The sequence below is a fragment of the Protopterus annectens genome, chromosome 13.part0 (assembly GCF_019279795.1).
Source record: "Protopterus annectens isolate FY-2018-M chromosome 13.part0, PAN1.0, whole genome shotgun sequence".
NCBI lineage: Eukaryota > Metazoa > Chordata > Ceratodontiformes > Protopteridae > Protopterus > Protopterus annectens.
Genome location: NC_056747.1, coordinates 1,351,214,704 through 1,351,239,065, shown reverse-complemented (window position 1 = coordinate 1,351,239,065; position 24,362 = coordinate 1,351,214,704). Strand labels below are relative to the sequence as shown.

Sequence of the window (24,362 nt, the reverse complement as noted above, 5' to 3'; positions counted from 1 at the left end):
TTTTTCCTAGGAAAGAATTTGGTTGTCCGTTCTGTTGCTTCGCATTTTCAGTGCTGCGCTCGAAAGTTACGCGTCGGATTCAGGCAAGTGTGCCATTCTGCGGATCTCAGCGTTAGGGCAGGTTTAGCTGAGCTAGGGTTAGGGAGCTGAGGGCGGTGTGAGGCGATAGTGACAGACCCTAGGGTTAGGGTTTAGGTTAAGGTAAGTGGATAGTTAGTGGTGTGTGCATAGTTTAGTGTAGGGTTAGGTGTCAGATATTTGGTGTATGTGTGTGAATTTCTGTTTGTTTGGTGTGCTTGTGTTGTGTGTATGTGTTTTGGATCAGCGATTTTTTTCCCTAGAAAAAAAAAATCGCTGATCTGACAGTTCCAGATTGTAAGCCTTTGCTTACATAAGTTCGATCATTCAGAGTTCGATTTTTAAGCGTTCGCTGATCTAATATAGACCCAAAAACACAGAGTGACAAAAGAAAGCAAGGGGAGAAGAAGAATGCAGCCACTGAATCATCAAATAACAGCAAAACAAGCAGCATCACTGTCAGAAAAATACAGTAAACAACAGGGAAAACAAGCAGTAACACTGTCAGAACAATACAGTAAATAACAGGTAAAACAAGCAGTATCACTGTCAGAACAATACAGTAAATAACAGCAAAACAAGCAGTATCACTGTCAGAACAATACAGTAAACAGGGAAAACAAGCAGTATCACTGTCAGAACAATACAGTAAACAACAGGTAAAAAGCATTATCTCTGTCAGAGCAATACAGTAAATAACAGGTAAAACAAGCAGCATCACTGTCAGAACAATACAGTAAATAACAGCAAAACAAGCAGTATCACTGTCAGAACAATACAGTAAACAGGGAAAACAAGCAGTAACACTGTCAGAACAATACAGTAAATAACAGGTAAAACAAGCAGCATCATTGTCAGCACAATACAGTAAATAGGTAAAACAAGCGGTATCACTGTCAGAACAATGCAGTAAATAACAGGCAAAACATGCAGTATCACTGTCAGAACAATACAGCAAATAACAGGGAAAACAAGCAGTATCACTGTCAGAACAATACAGTAAACAACAAGGAAAACAAGCAGTATCACTGTCAGAACAATACAGTAAATACCAGGTAAAACAAGGAGCATCACTGCCAGAACAATACAGTAAATAACGACTGTCAAAACAATACAGTAAATAACAGGTAAAACAAGCAGTATCACTGTCAGAACAATACAGTAAATAACAGGTAAAACAAGCAGCATCACTGTCAGAACAATACAGTAAATAAAGTACAGTTTTGTACCTACCATAAATGTAGATGTTCGAAGATCCACATTGCTGCAGTCCTTACATATGGGTAGTCCGCTGTCCTCGGTCGGCCCGAATACCAAAGTATTAGGCTGACGTCGGTCAAGGCGCTTAAAACTGACATCAGGATGTCAGGGTACAAAAGCGCATGACCGACGTCATTTCCTCAGTCTTTTCTTGCCCCAGATGTCAGAAGGCCCTAACAAGAAAGGCCAAAGCCAAAAACCAGCAAAAACTAACCAACCACCCATGCACTAACCATATATACAATATGTACAACACAAACCACACCACCACCCTCAACAACAGAGGGGAAGGAGGGAGGGTAAATTGGACTGCAGCAATGTGGATCTTGAACATCTACATTTATGGTAGGTACAAAACTGTACTATGTTCTTCATCTCACATTGCTGCAGTCCTTACATATGGGTAGAATCCCAAAGCAGAGGTAAGGGAGGATGGCAAAACTATAAAGCATTAGGAGCTGCCAAAATGCCCTGTAAAATTGCAGTGGCAAATCCAGCCCTAGATTTAGAGTAAAGTGGAAGGTGGTAATGCTTAGAGAAAGTATGCACTGAACTCCAAGTAGCTGCTTCCAAAATATCTTTAGTAGCCACCCCCCTTAAAAAAGCAGTAGAAGTGGCAGTAGCCCTAGTGGAATGAGGCCTAATCCCAGCTGGAATCTCCTTACCATGATGGGAATAACAGAAAGCAATACAAAACCAATCCACTTAGAAATAGTTTGTTTTGAAACAGGTTTGCCCTGAGAACCCAAAGCAAAAGAAACAAACAACTGCTGAGACTGCCTGAACCCTTTAGTTCTGCTCAAATAATATCGCAACTGTCTGTGTATATCCAAAGTGTGCAAAATCCTTTCCCCTTTATTTTGGGGGTTTGCATAAAAAGTAGGCAAATGAATAGTTTGGTTTAAACCCATACTAGAAACCACTTTAGGTATAAAAGAAGGGTTAGTATGCTAAAGACACCCTATCCTTGTGGAAAATTAAGAAAGGCTCAACTGCCATAAGGGCCTGTAATTCAGAAACCCTTCTCACAGAGGTAATGGCCAACAAAAAAGCAGTCTTCCATGATAAATATTTCAACTGTGCCGATGCTGCAGGCTCAAAAGGTTGTAGAGTGAGTTTCTCCAACACAAAATTGAGATCCCAAGCAGGAGTAGGAGCTCACGTGGGGGTCTTATATTCTTTGCCCTCTAAGGAATTGCTTAAACAAAGGCTGAGAAAATAATGGTGGGTCACAGTCATAGTGAGCAGAAATTGCTGCAGCATGAACCTTTATAAAGGAGAAGGACAAACCTTTGTCCAATAACTCAGTAAGGTATTGAGCGCAACACTTAAATTAGGTTTAGAAACATCAAAGTCCTTTGCTGTACTCCAAAATAAAAATCTCCTCCATTTATCTGCGTAAACTTTCCTTGTACTAGGCCTTCTGGCCTCCAAAATAACATTCAAAACTTGTTGTGGAAGCTGAGACCCTCCAGGGTTTAAAACAGAATATGCCAGGCTGTCAGATGTAGAGAATGAAGTTTGACATTGAGTAAATGACTGTTCTCCTGAGACAGCAGGTGAGGAATCGAAGGCAAAGGCCATGGAGGCTCCTGTACCAGACTTCTCAGTAATGGGTACCAGTGCTGTCGAGGCCAATCTGGAGCTATTAAAATCATGTTTGGCTTGTCCTGTCTGACCTTCAGCAGTACCTTTGGGAGGAGAGGCAGAGGTGGAAAGGCATACACGTAAAGATTGCTCCAATTGAATGAGAGAGCATCCACTTTCCAAGCTGTGGGATGAAACCTTTTTGTGCAAAACTTTGTCAGCTGGTAATTTAGTGGAGAAGCGAACAGATCTATGTCTGGAGTTCCCCATAACACTGTCAATCTCTGAAATACATGAGGATCCAATTTCCACTCGTGGGGATCCATAATTTGTCTGCTCAACACATCTGCTAAGGAGTTCTGTGCTCCTGGCAGAAACCTTGCCTGAAGATTTAGCTGTAAACTGAGAGCAGTCTCCCACAAAATCATTGCTTGTCTGCATAGAGGATAAGAATGCGTTCCCCCTTGCTTGTTGATGTACCACATGACAGTTGTGTTGTCTGTTTGAATCAACACCTGCCCTGGAAGAAGTAAATCCTTGAAAGCTATCAATGCAAATTGGACTGCTAACATCTCCTTCAAGTTGATATGTAGATGTTGAAGTCTGGCAGGCCACGTGTCTTGTACCCATTTTCCATTTAGATGAGCTCCCCAAGCTTTGTCTGAGGCATCTGTCGTTAAAATCTGACTCCGCCTCTGGCCGGTCACAGAGAGTCCCTTGTTTAGGTGACATTCCTGAGCCCACCACAAAAATTCCTTTTGAATGCAAGGTATTATCTGAATGACAGTGTCCAAATCTTGGCAGTGCTGTGTCCATACATTCTAGAGATACCACTGTAGCTTCCTCATATGCAGTTTAGCATTGGGAAGTACCAGAATACAAGATGCCATGAACCCCAAGGCTTGAAGGACTGTCCTTGCAGTCAGCCTGGACTGACGAGACAATTGGTGGAAGTAAAGAGAAAGATTCTTTTGTTTGTCCGGGGTCAAAAAGGCCATCTGGGATGCTGTATTCAGTCTCACACCCAGAAAGCACATGTCCTGAGAGGGTACTAGACAGGACTTTATTTCGTTCACAGAATACCCCAGGCATCTTAACACTGCCATCACATACTGTAAATGATGAAGAAGTTAGTCCTTTCTTGGGCTAGAATCAGGCAATCGTCCAAATAAGGATAGATTTGTATTCCTCTTAGCCTGAAGAAAGCTACCACTGGAGCCAGAACCTTTGTGAACACTCTGGGCGCAGTAGATAAGCCAAAGGGCAATGCAGAGAACTGATAATGTGAAGTCCCAGCCCGAAAACGCAGATACATCCTGCAACTGGGCCTGATAGGAACATGAAGGTAAGCTTCCTTGAGATCCAGAGTCACCATCCAGTGATCTTTGCCCAGCAGAGGTAAAAGCTGTTGTAACGTCAACATTTTGAACTTGGGAATGTCCAGATATGTGTTGAGGATAGATAAATCCAAAATTGGTCTCCACGTGTTTCCTTTCTTTGGTACTAGAAACAGGCAAGAATAAAATCCTAGGCCTACTTCTGGCAGAGGGACCGGTTGTATGGCCCCTATTTGAAGTAGTAGAAATTTGTTTGCGAGCCTCTAGTCTTTGCTGAGGAGGAACGTCCGGCATGCCTTTGAAAGGAGGCAAGGTATGGAAATAAAACTTGTAACCCTGGTGTATGATATCCAATACCCATTTGTCTTGGGTAATCAACATCCAATTTTCTTTGAAGAGTGCTAACCTTCCTCCCAAAGGTGCTGCCAGGCAAGAAGGATCTGGCAGCTGAAAAAGTAGGTCATTGGGCCTGTTTACGAAAGGACTGGCCCCTGCCCTCACCGAAGATTGTGCAGGGAACTCCCTGTTCTAGGTCTGAAAGAACTCTGAGCTCTGCCCCTACCACGCGTCTAGATCTACCCCTAGACTGAGAATCATAAGAAGGATCGTCCACCCCTTAGCAGGCCAATTCCTACTAAACTTGGAGGCTGAACTTGCAAAAATCTTTAACAGCCTGCATAGACTTAGCCTTGTCTTCCATTTTCTTCAAGACTGACTCCACAGGTGAACCAAACAACACATCAGACTGCAAAGGAGCATCCAAAATCCTTGTCTTAACATGGTCAGATAAATTCTGATCCTTCAGCCAGGCGTGCCTGCGAAGAACTGAGCCAGTGGCAGCCACCCTAGGCGAGGCCTGCACAGCATCAAAACCACACTGTAATGAATGCTTACCCACCTGTTCAGAGACATGCACCAAATCTTGTAATTCTTTACACTCAATGCCTTCCGCCAGAGCATCCACCTTAGACTTCAATTGAGAAAGAAGAAAGTTTTGATATTTCAACATATGAAACTGGCAATTCAAAGCCCTCATAGCTAAGGTAGAAGATGTATAGACCTTCTTTCCCCATCTATCCAAAGCTCTGGCTTCTTTATCTAGAGGAACGGATTTTTTTTTTACAACAGAGGCCTTGACACCCTTAGGTCCCTGACTAATAGTTTCTGGATCCGCCCTAGGACTCTTATAAAGATATTTATGAGCCTCAGGCACCCTGTAATACCTATCAGGTTTAACAGGAGCAGGAGGCAGAGAATCAGGATTAAGTGAAGCCTCTGCAAACACATCTTCCACAACATCCAGAACAGGGGGTATAGCCAAGAGCCTATGCTGGGGTAACAGCAAAAATTCCCTAAGCCTTTTCCGAGAATCAGAGAAGTCCTGACCTTCCCACTTAAAATGTTCCCTCATAGAATGAAGTGTCTCTGGAAAGAAAGATCCTCTGGAGGAGAAGCAGAAGGAGTGGAATCATCTGCATCAGAATCAGAATAAGGAGAGTACTCCTGCAAGTCTTCAGCTGAAGACTCTGAAACATCCGAAGCCTGCTCAAAACTTCCCAACTCAGGCTCCACCCTAGGCCTCTTATCAGGAGGGGGCAAAGAACTTCTAATCAGAGTAATCAAATCTTCTGCCATTTTAAGCATGTGCTTCTTAGGCACCGACCCTGCTGAACTAGGAGTGACACCAACAGAAGCTAAAACTGGCCTGCCTCTGGGAGAAGCCTTGGAAACAGAAGGAGAAGGCCTAACCACCCTAGGAAGGGAGGGGAGTACAGTAACTTAAGGCCCTTCAGCCTGACCTGCCTCCTGAGAGACCACCTCCTGCAAAATCAAAGTCTCCCCCTGAGACTCCAGAGAAGTCTCCGTGAACCACCGGTTCCACTGAAACCTCTAAAGAACCGGCATCCGGGCGGACGACTCATCTTGCCTGGGTTTAACTGCTTTGTCTTTGCGCTTCTTCACAGGCGGGCGCCGGAGAATCCGACTGCATATTATAATTGCACCGCTTCCCAAAGACCAGCCTAGCACAATCTAACCTTCGCTTAATAGTGCGTTTATTGAACCTAGCACAAAAGCGACACCCAACAACGTCGTGCTCAGGCCCCAAACAAGGAATACACAAAGAATGATAATCCCTATGCGGTATCTGTTTCCACAAGAAATACAGTTATTCACTTTTCTGACATCCGGTAAAACACTGAGGCAAGAAAAACCAAAATATTCTAGCGGAGTACTTAGCCAACTTGGATTCGGTCTGAAACTCCAAATTCGAAAAATTTCAGAACCCCGAACGGCACTTGCAACGCTGCTTCTGCATCGGACCATGCGGCAAAAAAGACTGAGGAAATGACGTCGGTCATGCGCTTTTGTACCCTGACGTCCTGATGTCAGTTTTAAGCGCCTTGACCGACGTCAGCCTAATACTTTGGTATTCGGGCCGACCGAGGACAGCGGACTACCCATATGTAAGGACTGCAGCAATGTGAGATGAAGAACATCAGGTAAAATAAGCAGCATCACTGTCAGAATAATACAGTAAATAACAGGTAAAACAAGCAGCATCACTGTCTGAACAATACAGTAAATAGGTAAAACGAGCAGCATCACTGTCTGAACAATACAGTAAATAGGTAAAACAAGCAGTATCACTGTTAGACCAATACAGTAAAAAACAGGGAAAACTGGTAGTATCACTGCCAGAACAAGATAGTCATTAACAGGTAAAACAAACAGTATCTGTCAGAACAATACAGTAAATAGGTAAAACAAGCAGTATCACTGTCAGAACAATACAGCAAATAACAGGGAAAACAAGCAGTATCACTGTCAGAACAATACAGTAAACAACAAGGAAAACAAGCAGTATCACTGTCAGAACAATACAGTAAATACCAGGTAAAACAAGGAGCATCACTGCCAGAACAATACAGTAAATAACGACTGTCAAAACAATACAGTAAATAACAGGTAAAACAAGCAGTATCACTGTCAGAACAATACAGTAAATAACAGGTAAAACAAGCAGCATCACTGTCTGAACAATACAGTAAATAGGTAAAACAAGCAGTATCACTGTTAGACCAATACAGTAAAAAACAGGGAAAACAAGCAGTATCACTGCCAGAACAAGATAGTCATTAACAGGTAAAACAAACAGTATCACTGTCAGAACAATACAGTAAATAGGTAAAACAAGCAGTATCACTGTCAGAACAATCCAGTAAATAGGTAAAACAAGCAGTATCTCTGTCAGAACAATACAGTAAATAACAGTTAAAACAAGCAGTATCACTGTCGGAAAAATAAAGTAAATAACAGATAAAACAAGCAGTATCACTGTCAGAACAATACAGTAAATAGGTAAAACAAGCAGTATCACTGTCAGAACAATACAGTAAACAACAAGGAAAACAAGCAGTATCACTGTCAGAACAATACAGTAAATAACAGGTAAAACCAGCAGTATCACTGTCAGAACAAGACAGTAAATAACACGGAAAACAAGCAGCATCACTGTCAGAACAATACAGTAAATAGGTAAAACAAGCAGTATCACTGTCAGAACAATACAGTAAATACCAGGTAAAACAAGGAGTATCACTGCCAGAACAATACAGTAAATAATGACTGTCAAAACAATACAGTGAATAACAGGTAAAACAAGCAGTATCACTGTCAGAACAATGCAGTAAATAACAGGTAAAATAAGCAGTATCACTGTCAGAACAACACAGTAAATAACAGGTAAAACAAGCAGTATCACTGTCAGAACAATACAGTAAATAACAGGTAAAACAAGCAGTATCACTGTCAGAACAATACAGTAAATAACAGCTAAAAGAAGCAGTACCACTGTCAGAACAATGCAATAAATAACGGGTAAAAAAAGCAGTATCACTGTCAGAACAAGATAGTAAATAACAGGTAAAACAAGCAGTAACACTGTCAGAGCAATACAGTAAATAACAGGTAAAACAAGCAGCATCACTATCAGAACAATACAGTAAATAACAGTAAAACAAGCAGTATCACTGTCAGAACAATACAGTAAACAGGGAAAACAAGCAGTATCACTGTCAGAACAATACAGTAAACAACAGGTAAAAAGCAGTATCACTGTCAGAACAATACAGTAAATAACAGGTAAAACAAGCAGTATCACTGTCAGAACAATGCAGTAAATAAAAGGTAAAACAAGCAGTATCACTGTCAGAACAAGATAGTAATTAACGAGTAAAACAAGCAGTATCACTGTCAGAACAATACAGTAAATAACAGGTAAAACAAGCAGTATCACTGTCAGAACAATACAGTAAATAACAGGTAAAACAAGCAGTATCACTGTCAGAACAATACAGTAAATAACAGGTAAAACAAGCAGTATCACTGTCAGAACAGTAGAGAAAGTACAGTTGTGTACACTTACCATAAATGTAGATATTAGAGAGTGTATTCACTGCTGCAGTCATTACATTTGGATAATCTGCCTGCAGGTTGCCCTCAGTCATACTGATTAACAAATTCTTGGGTCCTGCGTCGGTTGCTGTCCCTTCTTCCAGGAAGTCAGGTCGTCAGGGGTATAAAACATGCAGCAGACACCATTACATCAGTTTATCTTGCCCCAGATTTCAGTTGCCCCCCAAATGGGGAGCAAAATATATGTATGTATAATTAGAAACACAAAAATATACCGCCAAACAAAAGCAAATACACCAAAAAGGCTTTTAAGCATAGTAAAAGAAAGTAAAGTTATAGTAATAAAAAAACAGGGGGCTAGAGGGAGGGTAACCAGGACTGCAACAGTGAATACACTCGAACATCTACATATCTACATTTATGGTAAGTGCACACAACTGTACTATGTTCATCATGTTTCACTGTTGCAGTCATTACATTTGGGTAGATTCCCAAAGCTAAGGTTGGGAGGATGGATTTATACAGCATTAGAACCAGCTATAAAGCCGTGCAAAACAGCAGTGGCAAAGCCAGCTCTGGATTTAGAGAAATTTGTTAAGTGATAATGCTTGGTGAAAGTATGAACTGAACTCCAGGTAGCAGTTTCTAGAATATCCCTGGTAGGAACACCTCTGAGAAAGGCTGCTGAAGTAGATGCAACCCTGTTGGAATGAGATCTGATCCCCTAGGTGATAGGTTTTCCATGGTGCTTATAACATAAATAAATACAATGGCTTATCCATTTAGAAATCGTTTGCTTTGAAATAGCCTTTCCCTCTGCCCCTGCAGAAAATGCTACCAGCAGTTTTTCAGATTTTCTTCGAGGTTTAGTCCTGTCCAAGTAGAATCTAAGTTGTCTGTGTACATCCAATGAATGCAGAATCTGCTCCCCCTTGTTCTGTGGATTGGGAAAGAAAGTTGGCAAATGAATGGACTGATTAAGAGCCACACTGGATACCACCTTGGGCATGAGTGATGGATTGGTCCTGAGTGACACCCTGTCCGCATGAAAGATGATGAAAGGCTCCACTGCCATAAGGGTCTGTAATTCAGATATCCTTCTAGCTAAAGTGATTGCTAAAAGGAAGGCTGTTTTCCAAGAAAGAAATTTTAAGTCTGCAGTTGCAGCTAGCTCGAAAAGAGGTAGTGAGTTTCTCCAATACAAAGTTAAGGTCCCAGGCAGGGGTTTGAGCTCTCCTGGGTGGTCTTAAGTTTTTGGCCCCTCTGAGATACTGCTTTAGAAGAGGATGAGAGAAGGGGGGGGTCTGTGTTGTAATTAGTTGAAATGGCTGAGGCATGGATTTTTATGAAAGAAAAAGACAGGCCCTTGTGAAGCATCTCAGTTAAGTATTCCAAAATATGAGGTAAATCGGGCACTGCTGTGCTCATCCCTTGAGATGGATTCCAGGAACAGAATCTTTTCCATTTGTCAGCATAAGGTTTTCTAGTACTAGGTCTTCTCGCCTCCAAAATGACATCCATCACAGGTTTGCTGAGGGATGCTAAGGGGGAATTTAAGTGATTAGCCAAGCTGCAAGATTCAATGTTTGGAGATGAGGGTGCAGAAATTGGTTCTCCTGCTGAGACAGTAAAGGAAGGTGTCTGAGGCAGGTGCCACGGAGAAATGTGTGACTCTGCGCAGGAGTGGGTACCAGTGTTGGCAAGGCCAGTCTGGAGCAATCAAAATCATTTTTGGTTCATCCTGTTTGACTTTTAGTAGAATTTTGGAGAGCAAAGGCAGAGGGGAAAAGGCATAAACTGATAGTTTTTTTTCAGCTGAAGGAGAGAGCATCCACGTTCCAGGCTTTTTTGTGATGAGTTCTTGTGCAAAATTTGTCCAACTGGTAGTTCTGGGGTGAGGCAAAAAGATCTATGTCTGGGCTCCCCCATTTGCGTGTCAACATGTTGAAAATCTGTGGTTCCAGCTTCCATTTGTGAGAGTCCATGAGATTTCTGCTTAGTTCATCTGCCAGAATATTCCGTTTTCCTGGCTGGAATTGAGCTTGTAGTTGTAACTGGTAGCTCAAGGCCGTGTTCCACATTGCCATGGCTAGTCTGCAGAGGGGGTAGGAATGTGTACCCCCCCTGCTCGTTTATGTACCACATAACCGTGGTGTTGTCCGTCTTTATCAGTAATTGTCCTGGATGAAGGCAGTCCTTGAAGGCTGTCAGTGCATTCTGTACAGCTAGCATTTTTTTTGATTAATATGAATTTGATTTGGGCTCCATTTGCCCTGAATGCACTTCCCTGCAAGATGAGCCCCCCATGCATAGTCTGATGCATCTGTAGTTAGGGTTTGGGTGGCAGGGGTTGGTGTGAATGGCAGTCCCTTGTTTTGGTGGCAGGCCTCTGCCCACCATAGGAACTCTAGGTGCAGGCAAGGTATGATGGAAATCATTGTTTTCAGGCTGTGACAACGCTGACCCCCATAAACTTTTTAAGTACCACTGAAGTTTCCTCATATGCAGTCTTGCATATGGAATTAGAAGAATGCAGGAGGCCATGAACCCCAAGCCTTACAGTATTTGCCTTGCAGATAGCATGTTTTTTGTGGTCATCTATTTGAAGTAAGTCACCAAGTGAATTTGCTTTTCTGGCGTAAGGAAAGACATCTGGGCTTGCACCCAGGAATGTAATCTTTTGAGAGGGTACCAGCTGAGATTTCTTTTCGTTTATGGTGTATCCTAGGCAGGTTAGAACTCTTTTTACAAACACCAGATGTTTTAGAAATCTGGCCTGTTTTTTTGCCTGAATTAGACAATCATCCAGGTATGGATATATTTGAATATTTCTTTGCCTGCAAAATGCAATTACTGGAGCGTGACACTTTGTGAATACCCTGGGCGCAGTAGACAAGCCAAAGGGCAGTGCAGAGAACTGATAATGCATGCAGCCTGCTTTGAAGCGTAGGAATTTTCTGCAAGATTCCCTGATTGGGATATGCAGGTATGCTTTTTAAATCTAGAGTTGCCAACCAGGCATCCTTGCCTAGCATAGGAAGTAATTGGTGAAGAGTCAGCATCTTGAATTTTGATATGTCCAGAAAGGTGTTTGGAGTAGACGGGTCCAGTACTGGACGACATGATTTGTCTTTTCCTGGGTACCAGGAAACATCTGGAATAGAAACCTTGTCCCTTTTCCTCTTCCGGTACTGGTTGAATACCCCCATGTTTAGGAGGGAAAGTACTTGTTTCTGAGCCTCTGCCCACTGATTTGGGGGCAGGTCTGGCCACCCGTTTGGAGTTGGCAGCGTGTGGAAATGAAATCTGTACCCTTGGGACACTATATTTAAAACCCATTTGTCATGGGTTATAGGTTGCCAGTTTCTTGAATGAAGAGCCAGTTTTCCCCCCAAAGGGGTGGCTAAGAGGTAAGTGCTTGGTAATTTTACAGGGAAGTCATTGAGACTGTTTACCATAGGGTGGTACCTTGTTGTTTCCAGATTTGAAAGTGGAAGCACCCCATTGCTTAGTTCTGAAAGTCCCTTGGGACTGAAACCTGATGCTTTTGGAATGTCTGGGTTTGGCCGTAGTGGCTCTGGAAGGAGCTGGAAAGGACCAGTTCTTAGTAGGCCAATGCCTACTAAATCTAGGAGGTTGCACTTGTAAGAAATCTTTCAAAGTTTGCATAGATTTAGCTTTATCTTCCATCTTTTTTAGAACTTCTTCAGCCTTATTGCCAAACAGGAGGTCCTACTGTAAAGGAGCATCCAAACGTTTTGCTTTAACATGATCAGGCAGAGATTGCTCCTTAAGCCAAGCATGCCTTCTAAGCACAGACCCAGTAACAGCAGCCCTGCAAGAGGCCTCTAAAGAATCAAAACCACATTGCAAAGTATGTTTGCCAACTTGTTCAGCTGAATGCAATAAATCCTGCAAATCTATTCTCCACACAGTCAGAAATCAACATCAGTTTCTGTTTAAGCAGCCCCATGATATGCTCTTGATATTTTAGCATATGGAATTGACAGTTTAAAGCCCCGATTGCTAAGGTTGCAGAAGTATAAGCCTTTTTACCCCATCTATCCAGCACCTGGAGTCTCTATCAGAAGGGGTAGAATTTTTAGCAGTAGAAGCCTTAATGTCCTTGGGCCCCTGAGAAATGGTTTCAGGGTCCGCAACAGGATTTTTGAAAAGGAATTTGTGGGAGTCAGGAACCCTGTAGTACCTGTCTGGTTTGCTAGGGGCTGGAGGCAAGGAATCAGGGGCCATGCTGGATTCCGAAAACACCATCAACAATATCTAGTGCAGGAGGTATAGCCAAAGGCCTATGCTGAGGAAGAAGAAGGAAATCCCTAAGCCTCTTTTTGGATTCAGAGAAATCCTGACTTTCCCAATGGAAGTGCTCCCTTAAGGTATGTAATGTTTCCCCAAAAGAGAAATCCTCAGGCGGAGAAGCAGAGGGAATGGAATCCTCTGCATCAGAGTCCTCATAACTAGGTATGGACAAATTCAGGTCATTAGAAGAGTCAGAAGAAACAGAGTCCTGTTCAGAAGATTCATAGTCAAATTCAATCTTAGGCCTCTTGGAAGGGGGGGATTCACTACCCCTGATTAGAGTAATTAAATCTTCAGCCATTTTGATCATTTGTTTTTAGGCATAGGGGCCTGAAAGTCTTTTTTTAGACATAGATCAAGATTTAGGCCTTAGCACTGAAGTTGGAGTCTGTTTAATATGCAAGTCTGTAGGCCTGAATACACCCTCAGAAGCTGGTGCCTGCTCAGCGGCTCCAGACCCATCCAAGGTAGAGACATCCGCGGGTTCCATATGTGAAGCATCTCGCGACATACCAGACTCGGAATGGGTCTGAGTAGAGGCCTGCGAATCTGAAGTAGCGGGTATCAGGGGCTGCGAAAGCGCCTCATTGAGTACCGGCAAACTGCCGACTGGCTTAGGAGAAGCGCCGTTGGCAGTTTTGGACCTCAACGGCCTGTCTCTATCTTTTTCTTTGCGTTTTTTTGGTATTCCGGTAGTTGGATGGCTAACCAATGTCATTTCTGGATAATTAAACAGAGAACCAAAATATTTTGAAGCAAAAATGTTCCAATGACGGATAGTGCGCCGATTAAATAAAGCAAAAAACCGACAGCAAGGTATGTCGTGGTCAGGGTCTAGGGAAGGAATACAGTACACATGAAAATCCTTATGAGGTATTTGCTTCACACAAGTAATACCAATGTCAGTAAAAGTTAATAATTGCAAGGAGCAAGAAAAAGTTTCCCCAACGGGGTACTTAGCTTTTAGTTGAAGACTTCGGTTCTGAAACTCGAAAATGAAAATTTCAGGGGTTGGCCGACCGGCACTTGCGAACTGCTTCTGCTTCAGGCACCGCACGGCAAGAAAGACTGATGTAATGGTGTCAACTGCATGTTTTATACCCCTGACAACCTGACGTCATAGAAGAAAGGACAGCAACTGACGCAGGACCCAAGACTTTGTTCATCAGGCCGACTGAGGGCAACCTGCCAGCAGATTACCTAAATGTAATGACTGCAACAGTGAAACACGATGAACATCAAGGAAAACATCATGAATACATTTTTACAAAAACAGATGTGATAAAAGGAACAGAAACTCTCAAAACAGATAAAGATTTATTCACTTTTACAGCACAAAAACTTTTAGCACAAGGACTCAGGCAACAGAAAGTAGAAAGAGCAGTCACCAAGCTTAGGGCGCCTATAACGAGGAAGATAACTAGGGAATCCTGTAGCGGTATTAAGAATACTCCAGAAATTCTATGAAAGTCTGTACACAGGAGAACTATGGAAATCAAAAAGGTACAAATGGAAATGTTTGTGGAAGAATTAAATATGCCCAGGCTAGAGGGAGATGAGGCTCAATTACTAACAGGATAGGAGGAGATTAACTAAAAAATGGTGATTTATAACCAATCCACAGGAAAGTTCCCAGGAAAAGATTGTATTCCTGTGGAAGTTTGAAAGCTAGGAGGGAAAAAAAACTGAAGATCTGGGAGGTTTTGTTTAACAGTATTTAAAAAACAGAAGTACCACCATCCTGGAAGAAAGCAGTGCTAACTGTAGTACCTAAAAAGGGTAAAGGTCCATCAGATCCAGCTTCATACAGACCCATTTCAATACTAAACCATGACTATAAAGAGTTCATGTCTATAATGCTAAAAGAATGGCAAAAGTAATGCCAAAATTGATAGATATGGGTTAATGTGGTTTTGTGGAGGGGAGGCCAACATTTGACAAGGACACGGATAATCCAGAGGGAAGCAGAATGTAAGAAAACACCCCTGTTACTGGTGGGTCTTGATGTAGGAAAAGCATCTGACAGAGTAAGCTGGGACCTCATCAGCAGAGCAATGGATGCATTTGTATTACCGATAAGATTATAAGACTGATTAGGAGGATGTATGAAGGATTTGAGGCAAAAATTAAAGTGGGTGGGGTCCTCTGTGATAAACTCTACTTGAACAAATGAGCCAAGCAGGAGTGTCCTCTCTCTCCACTTTGTTTTTTGCATTTTATATAGAACCAGTGGCAAGGAAAATAAGGGATATAATTGGTATGGTAGTCAAAAAAAAAAGCTGGCTCTATTTGCAGACATTTTATACCTGACAAAACCAGAAACAGACATTACAGTGTTTTAGAACATACTGAGACAATTTCAAACCTTTTCAGGATACAAAATTAATGAAGCAAAAAACAAAAGCAATAGCTGTAAATTATGTACCCACATGTGAATTGGTTCAGCAATAGCCATATTTATGGGGACCTGATAAAATGAAGAATTTAGGAATATGGAATAAAAATGATACTGGTGAGGCAGCTAAGAAGATGCGGAAAGAGACTAATCAAAAGATAATACAAACACTGAGAAAATGGAAGCTTTGTTATATGGATATGGATAGTAAGACGGAAGCAGTTAAAATGTTTTTAGTCAGTTTAGTCTTATACACTGGTCAGGCAGTGTGTTAAAAACCACAGGAGAAGTTGTGGATAGCAGTTAAGAGCTGAACGATTTTATCTGGGAGTGGATGATGGGAAGAGTCGAGTTGGATAAACTTATCCTTCCAAAAGAAAAGGGCGGACTGGGATTAACCAAATTGAAGGGGTATTTCAGATTAATGCAGTTAAGGCTCCTATACATAGCACAAGCAGAAAACTAAAATTCAAAGTGGAAAGAGATGGTGATGAAACATGAGGGAAGCGCAAGTAACAAGGACAGACTGGGACTTCGGATGTAGACCTTTAAGGTGACTAACAATAATCCTACAGGATCTGTAAAGTATTCTAAGAAATAGCACAACATGCGAATGGAGAAAGTAGGTTCTGCCAATAGGGATGGCTACAATTAGGGATACAGGTAATAGACAAGAGGCTGGAGTATATTGGAGGAAACTGGCAAAGGAACCAAGGTATTGGGAGCAAATAACTAGAAAGGGAAAGGCAACATAATGGGAAGACGCCGAGAACTTATTTGGACTGCAGATTAGGGATTAACTTCCATATCAAGGATTGAAATCAGAGTATAGACAAGAGAAAGAAATAGTGGGGAATCCTAAATGAAAGAACAGCAGTGTAGAGTTTTTAGTAGAATGTAGTACAGAAGTTGCCATTAAGAAAGGAATAATTAGTAGAGGATATAAAATATTGCATGATAATTATAACAATCACAGGAGATTCAGAAGGACTGGGAAGAGAGGTTAAATAAGCAATTCACAAAGAAACAATAGGGGGATATATGTATGTCTCCCAAATATACAACAAATCTAGAAGATTTAGGATCTTTGTCCGGAGTGCTTACACAGGCATTTTATACCCAAACCACACTTCAAAGAATTTTTCCTCAGGTAAACAGCAAATGTTGCAGGCGTGATGTGGCAGAAATAGGTTACTGGGAACACATTTTCTGGGAGTGTAATAAATTGGTAGACTTTAAGGATTCCCTGCAGTCAACTCTGTTGGAGATGCTGAGTAAGCAAGTTAGAGTGACTACAGAAATGATGACAAAAAACTGGAATTGCCTAGACATAGTAAGGCCTTGCCGAGTCCAATAATGATGGCTGCCAAAAAAACAATCACTAGAAAATGGAAATTAAAGTCTAAACCAGCTTTACTAGAAGTATCGAAGGTAGTAACAGAGTTAAAACAACTGGAACTGGGATCTTCAGAAAAGGGTAGGATCAAATTACATAGGAAAAATGGGAATTGTGGGAACAACACATACAGAGGAGGAATGAGGTTTAAATGAAGGCAGGATTTGAACGAGTTACATGGTTGATTGACAATGACTGGATAGATTAAAAGTGACGTATAATGTTTGCAGCTACGGTTGTGTTGGCATGGTTTGTAATGTATAATATTTGCAACTAAGATTGTGTCGTTATGGCTTATTTTATTTATGTATTATTTGTTTACCGGGAAAGTCTGACTTGGAATGAAGCCAATTTTCAGTGAAGGCCTGGGGAGAAATGCTCTAGATGCATGTCTTTGTAACGTGGGAGGAAACTGGAGCACCCAGAGAAAACCCACACGAATGCAGTGAGGACATGCAGACTCTGCACAGAAGGCAATCCAGCCGAGAATCGAACTGCAGAACCTCTTACTGCGAGGTGACAATGCTACTGCTGCACCACTGCACTGTCCGATTATTGTCATTTATATAAATGTAACATGGCATATATCATACATGATAACTTAATAAAGATTTTTTTAAAACAATATTTATCATGCACTACTTTCCATAATAAACTAAAAATATCAGCATAAGCATAAAAACGTACCAGGTATACAGACACATATAAAGGAAAACTACAAAACATGTCGGTTATGACCCCGAATGATTTTATAGATTAGGAAACAAAGCAAAAGTAATAAATATTCTACAATAGGAAATCAGCACATTTTGGACATGTATTTATGAAGGCCCTGTTGAACATGAGCATGCCAAATAGACGGAAGAGTTAATAGAAACAGCAAGCTCTCATACAAAAAATATGAAATGGGAGGTCTCCTTCAAAATAAATATTAAGTCTGAGACCTCGGTTATCCCCAGAACATTTAAAAAAATATTTGAAGGCTAACTATCTCCTACTAAGGGACAGTCTAGCAAAATTCCAAGCACCTTCCAGCCATGAGAACACTACTTCCTATTTAAAACTGCTTACAGAAACCTTGTACAATCGTAAATAGCTACATACAAATATTTATACCAACCCAAAATAAACATAGAACAACCTCCAAAAACAAGCCACGCTGGAGAGATCCAAGTATAAACAGGTTGTATAACAAAAGAAAGAAAATCATGTCCAAAAACTGGAAGGGCATTACCCAGCAATGCAACTCCCTCATCAATCTAAACAAGCAACTCAGTGGACTAATCAAATACACCAAAGCCAAATTAGAGATGAAATTAGTCTCCCAAATTAAGGACAACCAAAAGGATTTCTTCGGATACGCCCGCAACCGTAAAGGCCACGACCAACATTCTGCCAAGCTAAAACTGAATGGAACCATCTATACAGATCCAGAGGACAGAGCAAATCTGCTGGCCAATAAATTTAGCTCCAGATTTACTCCCTAACATCCTGAGTCACCCCCCCCCCCCATGGAAAATAACCTCCATCATTCCTCCACCAACTATCACAAGGGAGCAGGTCCTCACTGTGTCTTCCAAGGCTAGGAACACTGCTTCGATGGGCCCTAACAATATCCTAAGATACCTCCTGAATAGCAGGAAACGACCTGTCAGGCCCACTAGAATCTCTATGTAACCTTAGCTTCCAGACAGCTTTCGTACCAAATGAATGGGGAAGTGCAACAGTTATCCCTCTACACAAAAGGGGTACTACATGGACTTGGGGAACTATGTTCCATAAATCTGACTAATTTCATATCCAAAACTTTGGAAAGAAGGATCACAGACCGGACAAAAAACAATATTGGAAACTAAAAGACACAGAACCGACCCACTTCCGTTTTGTTAAAGGAAGGTCAAGCCTACTTAAAGAACTCCACTAGACTGAACAGGCCACTATAACTATGGATAAATGCAAAACAGTGCGCACTGCCTACCTTGACCTGGCCAGTGTGTTTAACACAATACCTCACTTGGGCATTGTAGATAAATTACAAAATTAGGCACAAACCTGTACGTCACTCGATGGACAGTCAGCTGGCTCACTGACAAGTTTACAACAAGTCAGGACGGGAATCCACCTTCACAAAGAGGTCATTCACTAGCACAATCCCACAGGGATCATTGCTGGGCCTTTGTTTTTTGGCATCTACTTCACTGAAGTCAAGGCAAACATTAGGCCCCAGTGGCCTAATGGATAAGGCATTGGCCTTCTAAGCCAGGGATTGTGGCTTCGAGTCCCATCTGGGGTGATATAATCTTAGGTTTTACCTCAGAGGATCCTGTTTTGGCATCCTGCAGAGTTCTACAACAGCAGACAGAAGGAGAGACTTTGCTTGATCATAACTACCCGCTTTTGCTTTCTTTAGCTTAATTTTGCTTGCCACACTATTTCAGCCGCTTTTACAAGCTTTGTATTTAATTTAACTGTATTCTGTTGATTTTTGCCTAATGCACTTTATTGAATCGTTTACTGCTGTAGACTACACACTTGAGTGCGCTAGCCTTTTTGTCCCTTGAAAGTGAATTTTATTACTGCATTTACTATATTTTTGATTCTGTAACAAAAAAAAAACAAACAAAAAAACCCTCTACTTGCTCCTCGTTTCCCACCTTTTTCTCAAACTAGAATAGTCCGGATCTCAGATTTGCTGATTTCAGGACTGTATTTTGTGTTTCTGAGTTGTCCAGACCATGTTGCGACAGAAGGAAGTCTTTCTGCTTATCAGTGGGAGTGGTAAGCTCTGAGCAGCCTATCTATCGCTAGAGGAGTGGTTTCCAGCTCAGGAATTCCATCTTATTGGCTATTTTGGGCTGCTTTTATCCCTTCAAACTTTTAAAAACCCGTGTCTGCGTGGGTTTGAATGACGCGCAGTGCCGCTAAGCTAGGGTAAACTATTACTGGTGCCTTAGAGTCTGCTCTTCAAATTTTCCCTTAGATCTTGCCAGCTTTCATCTCTGACTATTCAAATTAGATATTTAAACCCAGCACTTGCTCAGAACCTCTTGCAGCATTTATTGTTAGCATACCCACTGCTAGTAGCACTAAAAACCTTCCATAAAGGAAACAAAAACAGCTTCAGTACTTAAATAACTTGAGCACCTATCCAGGCATGTCCAAAGGTCAGTTTCCTATGCTTTCTCCTGTTTATCTGTTGAACCTGGTCATCCTGGAGGCAATGTAGCAATTACCTCATGTACACAGACAACCCTCTGCTCTTACCTCTAAAACACATCCAGTTGTGAGAGATGCACTCAGACAAACTAGAGGCCACACTCTCTCCAAGACTGGGTTAGCCAGTCAAGAGGAGAAGGTTAACACATACATCACACCACATAGAACACACAGCTCCCCAGATCACACACCACCACACCTCTCACATAGCAGCACAAAACACACACCCACTTTTGTGGAGGCTCTCAATAAAAATCTGCCCAAACAACTAAGACCTCAGTGGCAGAAACGCAAGCAACCATCTCATCCAAACATAACCCACAAGACACATAGCCCACATAAAACAGTGTGCCACTCAGCCTAAGCCCATATGACAAAACATATTACCCAATACACTAGTCATAGGTGACTCAATAGTAAGGCACACTGATGTCCCGCTCACTAGGTTGAATAAAGAGAAAGTTACGGTCAGCTGCCTGTCGGGTGCCAGGATTCACCACATAGGTCTCTCCACAACAAGTACAAATATGACTGTGACTGTCCATGTTGGTGTGAATGTTCTAAGACGTACCGCCCTGGACTACATGAAGAGAGACATGGAGGAGCTCTCGGATCTTATAGCCCAGGCAGGTATGACCCTAGCCCCGAGTAGCATCCTACCATCGCCCAGAATGATAACACAGTACAAGCAGAAAATGACTGACAATTTGCTAAGTTTTTGGTGTCATTCAAAGGGGATCCAGTATCTGTCTGCCTGGGATGACATAATCGACAGACCTTGATGCTTTGCCGGAGACGGCCTGCATCTATCACCCCTAGGATTCCGGATACTGGACAAGGCTCTTAACACCCCTATAGTGTATTTTTTTAGGCAATGCCATGAAGACAAATTTACCACCGTAACAACTGCAAGCAAACGCAACCTGAGGGTTATGCTACTCAATGCTAGAAGTCTAAATCTCAAAATGCACTCACTCAAGTCACTCAAACTGGAGAACATCGACCTCTATGCAGTAACACAGACCTGGTTCAAGGCTCCGGAGAGCACCCCAGCGCTACCAGGCTACAATGCATATCACACCTTTCAGCCTGTAAATCTGGACCAAAGCCCTAAAGGAGGTGTGGACAGAAGCCCCAAAGGTGGTGGTGTATCCATCTTCATAAAAGATATACACACCTTCAGGCTAGTTGCCCAACATAACGCATCAGAGATACTTCAGGTACAACTAACACTGGATAAAACTTAAGTCCAGGTTGTAGCCTGCTATAGATCCCCCACAATATCCCAAGACTCCCACTCCTCATTCCTGAACACTCTGGAAAGCATTAAAGTTCAACCTAATACCGTTAAACTGGGAGACGGTAACTACCCCTCCATTAGCTGGAAAAATTAATCTTGTTCCAACTCATTTGCCCAACGTTTTCTGGAATTCATTAACTCTAACGCCCTGGACCAACTCATTCTCACTCCCACCAGAGGTAGAAACATTCACGACCTGGTCATTACAAACATGGGGACTGCTGCTCTACACCAGCAATCAACACCTCCCTGGTTAGATCAGACCACAAGTTAATGACCATTGATATCCAAATCCCACCCTCACCCCCCATGAAGGAAACCACAGAGAAGAACCTCTCCAAAGCCAATTGACAGAAGTGACAAACTTCACAACATCCATGCAAATGGGGAATGGGTGTATGGCTGCTGAATCATACACCAAGGCACTGTATGACCATTTACAGAAGTGCATGGATCAGGCCATACCAAATAGAACCAATATGCTGTCCTCCAAAAAAAGGAAGCCAATCTGGTGGCCCCTGCCATTAACAAACTCTATAACAGAAGGAAAAAACTGTTGCAGAAAAGGGTAAAGTCCCAAGACTTGAAAAGTTCCCTTGTAAATCTCAACAAAAACATGAGATCCATCATCAAATCCTCCACAGCTAGTTATGAAAACAAAATTGCTACAGATACTAAAGATAACCATAAGGCATTCTTTAGTTATGTCAAGAATCTGCATAACAATACGCAGATGTGCTCTGAGCTACTGCACAACGGCACCACTTATACTGAACCAACGGATATTGCCAATATCTTGGCCAACAGGTTTAGTGCAAACTTTACCACCCTTCACCCCCTATAGGGCCCATCCCAATACCAGAGGAATGCCAAATCCCTAATATCACAGCTGCACAGGTAGAAACCACGCTGTCCAAAGCCAAAAATATAGCTTCCATGGGACCTGATAATATACCTGTGTTCTATATGAATTACAAAGGGAACTGACACCACACCTGGAATGCCTTGTTCAACCACTGCCTCACTTCAGGCTTTGTTCACACCGAATAGTGCACCGCTACAGTCATTCCACTCCACAAAGGGGGAGAGACTACTGACCCTGGAAACTACCGCCCCATCAGCCTGACTAGCCTGATCTGTAAGGCCATGGAGCACACCATTATGGGCCTTATAAATAGGGATATAGGGAACCTTCAAACCCTGGACCCCACGCAATTTGGGTTTGTGAAGGGCAGATCATGTCTGCTCAACTTGATAGACTTCTTCGAATCTGTCACCAGAGCAGTGGATGAAGGCAAGGTAGTCCATACAGCCTACCTCGATCTAGCCAAGGCTTTCAACACCATCCTCCACTCAGGGATCATTGATAGGCTCACTAACCTAGGCACCAATCCCTACGTCTAAGATGGTTTGCCAATGGGCAGAACCCACACAATGGAAGAAGCGGATTCCAAATCTGACTAGCGGGCAGTTTACAAGTGGAGTTCCGCAAGGATCTGTTCTGGGTCCTCTCCTGTTTGGCATCTACTTCTCTGAAGTTTCTGTAAACTGCATATGACTGCAAATTGGGAGCTATTACTGATTCTCAAGCTGATGTAGACATCCTACAAAAACACCTCACAGAGACCAACGACTGGTGCCAGAACCACTGCCTTAATCTCCATGCTAAAAGTGCATCATCATTCCCTTCAGGGAAAAACACGGTGCCCATGAACTACCACATCGACAGAAGCCCACTTAACTCCAAAGGTGTGATAAGAGATTTAGGGGCACAGACAGCAACCTCTCCTTCAACAACTATGTTGCCACTGTCATTAGAAAGTCCTTCTATGCGGCACACCTCTTTCTCATCCAGGAAGAAAGAAGTTATAACTCCTCTCTACTTGTCCCTCATTAGACCCATTATAGAGTACAATGCCCCATTTGGCATGTACCTCACTAGACACACACAACTGGAGAGGCCACAAAAATTCCTCACAAAGAGGATCATAGGACTCAAACACATTGCCCTATACAGAAAGGCTAAAAAAACTCCAGCTTTACTCCGTCTCATATTGCCTACTTAGAGGCGATCTCTACTTGACATACAAAGCCATGTCTGACCCAGTGTTGCTAGACATGCTTCATCTGAAAAAGTCTTAATCTCTCTGCACCACACGCTCCAAAGACCTCAACCTCATCACCACAATAAACAGAACCTGCTGGAGGGACAGGTTCCTAACCCACAGCGTTCCCATACTCTGGAATAAACTCCCCATTCATGCTAAGCAGAGCACCTCGCTAGCCCTCTTCAAGAAAAATCTTGACGAGTGGATGGGTAATAGGAAATTCACCCCAGGGACCACTTCAACAGCCTTGCTTGATAGGGGCAGAAGGAATTAACATCCGGCAGCAGGATGACTGGGAATATTCTTGGGCTAGGCATGTATTGGCTCCAGGGCCATTACCCTAGTACGCACCTATGAGCATTAAGGGCCCCTAGATGACAAAGTTTACAGATGACTGCAAACTAGGCGAAATCACTGAATCCCCTAAAGACACAGATACCCTTCAAGTGGGTCTGACGCAGATTAAATTGGTGCCAGATCCATGCACTAAACCTCAATGCAAAAAATACATAATAAAATCCTTTGGATAAAATAGTACACTTTAGAAATTACCAGATTAATAATAAACCCCTAAAAGTAAATCCAAAGGCAAGGGATATCGGAACGCATCTTGACAGTAACCTGAACTGTCACCACCATGTGTGTACTGTGGTGAGAAAATAATTTCTATGTTGCACAACTTATGAGTACAGGCATGGCATTCAGGTCCAAGAAGGTCATTGTCCTGCTGTACTCTACTCTTATCAGACCAGTAGTACAGTACAATGTACCCTTCTGAGTGTACCTGACCAGGCACTTGCAACAGCTTGACAGATCACCGAGGTTCCTCACAAAAAGAACACAGTAAAATAATGTGTCCTCTGCAGACCATCTCAAAGCCCCATCACTGTACTGTACCTCTACTGACTGTTAGACGCCAATTTATGCCTAGCGTTCAAGGCATCCTCTGATC

General features: G+C 42.3%; 1 protein-coding gene and 1 non-coding gene across 2 annotated transcripts in view; one reads left to right on the top strand and one right to left on the bottom strand.

The window, feature by feature from the left end:
• SMARCD2 (SWI/SNF related, matrix associated, actin dependent regulator of chromatin, subfamily d, member 2) overlaps positions 1–24,362 on the bottom strand; it is a 654,116-nt gene that overhangs the window by 591,421 nt on the left and 38,333 nt on the right. The gene's annotated exons all lie outside the window — the stretch shown is intronic.
• TRNAR-UCU lies at positions 19,007–19,079 on the top strand. Its single transcript has one exon. It is a non-coding gene; the product is annotated as a tRNA-Arg (tRNA).